The following is a 5,000-nucleotide window of genomic DNA, read 5'->3' on the forward strand; positions in this document are numbered from 1 at the left end:
ACTACAAGGGAGAGATGTGTTTGGGTGATCAGACCCACTGCAGGGGAGAAATGTGATTGGGTAATCAGAGCCACTGCAGGGGAGAGATGTGTTTGGGTGATCAGACCCACTGCAGGGGAGAAATGTGATTGGGTAATCAGAGCCACTGCAGGGGAGAGATGTGTTTGGGTGATCAGACCCACTGCAGGGGAGAGATGTGTTTGGGTGATCAGACCCACTGCAGGGGAGAGATGCGTTTGGGTGATCAGACCCACTGCAGGGGAGAGATGCGTTTGGGTGATCAGACCCACTGCAGGGGAGAGATGTGTTTGGGTGATCAGACCCACTGCAGGGGAGAGATGCGTTTGGGTGATCAGACCCACTGCAGGGGAGAGATGTGTTTGGGTGATCAGACCCACTGCAGGGGAGAGATGTGTTTGGGTGATCAGAGCCATGGCCCTGGAACTCCCTTTGCAATTCTTACTGTCAATCACATGACCAAAGTTTTGAAAAGCATGTGACCGATTCCCTAATTATCCCATTGGTCCCTTTTATAATACTTCTGCTTGGGACATGAAAGTGTCTCTGGGAAATATGGGTACGGTCAGAGGTTTGTGTCTCCCCGTGCTTGAGTCTTGGTCCGATTTCAGTGAAACCACAAGCCTGTTCCAGAAACGCAAATACGACTGTCTTCCTTACACAAATCGTGCTGAGACAGACGAGTCCATGAGTCCAGGCGAGAAAGCGTATATACAGGCGTACAGTTACACCTCCATAAATCTGTGCTCCCATGCAGAGGGGATGAAAATGCTTCCTACAGCGCTGCTAAGGAAAGAGAGCAGCACCTCATATATCATCTCAGCGCAAAGTGCTCCCCGCCGTACAGGCTAAGAGACGCATCCTCCCGCCTCCCTGGACCCGGGTCGTTACAGGGTCTGACGGGGCTGGCTCCCCCTGGACTGCCTCTCTCGCTACAGCACTGGATCGATGTCTGAACCTTTCGGCGCGGAGTGGAAACTTTACAAGATACGTCATCAGCGTTCACGACCTGTCCAGACCAATATATTTACAGTCTACCTGCTGCTTTCAACAGAACAGGGATAATATTTCGTGACCAAAAAAAAAACCCTCAAACCCCACCTCCCCTCCTCACAACACAGACCCCTAAAGACTGCGCAATGTGAAAGGATTTGCTGAAAGGTGACTGACTTGCTCTGGGTGATGAAACAGGATTTCTGTGTAGGACGTCTACAGAGCAACTGTAAAATGATCAACATTAAGGGAACCATGACGGTTTGGCAGCACAGGTAATTATGAGAACACGGGAGGGGGGATGTCAGGTGAATATGGTTTAAAACACAACTGAAAAAGACTGGAACATGTTCACATTTACTTGACACTTTTATCCAAAGCAACTTACAATTATGACTGAGGTTAAGGGGCTCACCAGTGGCAACTCGGCAGTGGTGGGGCTTGAACCAGCAACCTTTTGACTACAACTCAAGTACCTTTGCCACCAAGAAAAGGAAAGGGTGTGACCTAAACGGAAGAATGACAGCAGGTGCCATGGAGGACCGCAGAGACTAACACTTAATGAAGGGGAAACTGTGGCAGACAAAACTTACGCAAGTCACAGAAGGAAAGGAAGCGTAACCTTTTATGTAAAGTTCATTGCACTGTTCACTACATACACTACAACACCCTTCTGAAGAGCTCGGGTTACACGTTAAAGGTGGGTTTGGAAAAGCCATTGCAAAATACCAGATCTAAATGCAAATGATTCCATAAATGACATTGCATGTCACAAGCAATTACAGTAAATACACATTATATTACTTATAAAAGCCCATTGAAAACAATCCACAGATTCAACAAGTGCATTCGGTGCCAACGCTTATCATTACCTCCCAAAGGCCAGGTTCTGCACCTTCCAACAATCTAGAACCTTCTAGAAACTGGAACTGTACAGTCCCTCCACGGAGGAAAGGCACAGCCTGGAGACCTCAGCGTGGGAAATGTGTGGTGTCCAGGATGTTCCTTTAGCTTATAAAGCACCTGGACATGAGAGAAACTTAACTTGCAAAAAGAAGTCCGCTAAAGTGTACACAGACAGGACACAGGAAGACAGAAGCACTGCATTGTGGGACAGTGGAGCAAGAATTGCTGAAGAGGACCATCCAGGGAGGCGCTTGCCCCAGAGAATATTAACCCCCCGTTCCAGAGTGATGAGTAGGAGGGTGGGAGTGGACTGGGATGAGTGTGTGTGCCTCATGCCAGTACTCGCAGAGTCACCAAAATCGATCACTTCCCTTTAAACTATCGGCAATCAAACACAACCCTTACAGGAGAAGCCCAGTTACAGTCCAGCACTGGGAACCAGTGCAGGTGAAAGATCAGTAAGGCTGAATCCAAAAGGCCCAACTGTTATAATGAGTATATTTACATTAATACACTACATCTCTGTCATTTGATTCACTACACCAGTCATTTGATTCACTACACCACTTGTCATTTGATTCACTGCATCACTGTCATTTGATTCACTGAGGATGTCGCACTACATACGAAAATGTAAACATTTTATGGTTGTTTACTTAAATAAGATAACTCCATGGCCCTGTATGATTTACTGTGACTGGGTGACACTGGACAGGTCATACACTACAGATCTCTGAAACTACAAGTATAGACATGATAAATGGTCATTTAGACCCTGCATTCAGTCCCATAAAATTATAGATTGATTTTTTATATGAGGAAATAACTGTGGTCACTATCAACAGTAAGAATTCAGCAGTGTTAAAACGTCTAGTGTTAAAAAACCCACTAAAACACAAAAGAAACACTTAAGAGTGACGATTTCAGGGAGAGAAAAAACGTTACCCATCGACTCCTCAAAACCACAAAAACATTTACAAGCTTGCGACAGCTGAGGCTGCCTCGGAAATCACGAGGATGATGTCTGTGAGGTCAGCAAAAGTGAGATTGCACGCTGAACACGGGTGAGGACCAACCTCTCTGCTTCTGCTCCCTCACAGCTGAAGAGTGTGGAGAGGGGAGAGAGGAAGATTATAACCTCACCTGCTGAGACTATAAAGCTTAAAAACAACAAAAACTAAAAACATCCCCACACAGCTCAGGGTTTATAACTGCAGCCGCCCTGCAGGACTGAACGTGAAGCGCAGTCATCTTGCCCTCCATTCTCACCTTGCTGTTTCTGTGAAAGAGTTCCCGGGGCACCGTAACGGCACGTCCGAACTATTGCAAGCAACCTGCCGGACCATGCCTTCCGGAAAGCTCCGGAAATCTGTCATCCTCCCCAGCATTTTACGGGGGAGAGTGAAGGATAGAGTTGTACTCTATAAAAGTTCTTTGAAAGGGTTTCGCCTGTCCATCGCTGGCATGCACGAGCTACAATGAAGCGTGTAATTGTAACACCATGTCTGAGACCTCTCAGAACTCTCAGGCCAAAATGTCTGTGTCATCACCTGTGTCTGGCCGTGAAATACTAGAGCTAACGTCACTGCTCCTCATACTGAGAGCACAGGAGGTGAGGGGAGTTGGGAGGGGGCAGAAGGTGAAGGTAGGTGGGGAGGGGCAGAAGACAGAGAAGCACCTCTGTGTTGGTGAAGGGAGCATACAACAGGGAATTGTGTGCCTGTTCAAATCGTTATGTCGTGTTCCCCGGACGGACATTTAAAATCATTACCTGCTTATTTGCCCTCTAAATGTTTTCACTTTCTCCGCCTCGTTCTTACTAAGACTTTCCTGGAGCATCTTCCGTTTTTGATGCAGAGTTCCGCAGAGTGGAATTCCACCGACGGCGCTTCACATAAGAACTCAAGATGTTTACACCGAAAGAGAATCCGTCTCCATCTAAAAATTCATGATCCATGAAAAGTGGAGTTAGGAGTGGTAGCGGAACATAAAAGTTGATGACACTTCCTAGGATGGGACGCACCTTTCCATGTTGGAATTACGGTTGCTTTCATGTGTTGTTTTGTAGGCAGCTGCTGGCCATGGCCTCCCGTGCCCGTGACGACGGACTCCTTCCCCTGTTCTAAGTCCGTGACACATGAAATACAGCTGGGCTCATCTGCCCCTGGCTCACTGGGAGATAGCCAGCAGGAGAAATACATTAACCGTGACCTTGGCTTTCAGATGTAAATACGTTTCACTGAACACTGACTCTTGCCCTCTGCTCAGTTCACAGACACACACACACACACAGAAATACAAAAACACATACACAAACATGCACATTATCTTTCAAACCCATGACCGTGCATAGTTCTGTGGTATCAGATGTGTATTTAACCTCATAGTTCTGTGGGTTCCTGTTACAGATTTGTGCTTTACCCCACCCCCATACTGCCTCGCCCCACCTCCAAACTTCCTCGCCCCACCCACAAACTTCTTCGCCCCACCCCCATACTGCTTCGCCCCACCCCCATACTGCCTCGCCCCACCCCCATACTGCCTCGCCCCACCCCCAAACTTCTTCGCCCCACCCCCATACTGCCTCTGCTACGTGGGAACATAGTTGAGGGAGAACCTGCAGAAATCAATGAAAACAGGAGACTGAAATAAACATTAGAACAAATTCAGCTGAATCACACAAAGTAACAATTTAAATTTTAAAGCTAAAGAACTGGAACCAAACCAACAACACTGTCTGTCATCACACGTCAGGTGATGTGACTTAAAAAATTTGCTGGAAAACATCTTGCAGGCCTGCAAATGGATAACAGAATGTAGTTACAGCAAAGGAAGAAATTATTATTGTAATTATACACTATTAGTTGTGAAAAACTATAAATTAGACAAGCTACACACTAGAGTACGGTCTATAAGAGAATAATGCGCATTTTACCTAGCAACATCTATGTGCTAAATGTTTGACCTAATAGCGATTAATTTCACGAACTTCTATATATGCGTTATATCCTTCACCGGACTCGTCTCCGTTTCCCCGCTTTGTTTGTCTGCTTCGCGTTGGTTTCGTGTCGTCTCTCTTTTTT

The 5,000-nt window shown here is 46.6% G+C and overlaps 1 long non-coding RNA gene across 1 annotated transcript in view; it reads right to left on the reverse strand.

Annotated features, from left to right (window-relative positions):
- The window catches only part of LOC113587759, an 8,455-nt gene that overhangs the window by 2,825 nt on the left and 630 nt on the right, over positions 1-5,000 (reverse strand). The window contains exons 2-3 of the long non-coding RNA XR_003411778.2: positions 3,941-4,089; positions 3,689-3,855 (exon numbers count right to left, since the gene is read on the reverse strand). This is a non-coding gene — a long non-coding RNA (uncharacterized LOC113587759). The remainder of the gene's footprint in view (positions 1-3,688; positions 3,856-3,940; positions 4,090-5,000) is intronic.

This window comes from Electrophorus electricus, chromosome 25 (assembly GCF_013358815.1).
Source record: "Electrophorus electricus isolate fEleEle1 chromosome 25, fEleEle1.pri, whole genome shotgun sequence".
Lineage (NCBI taxonomy): Eukaryota > Metazoa > Chordata > Actinopteri > Gymnotiformes > Gymnotidae > Electrophorus > Electrophorus electricus.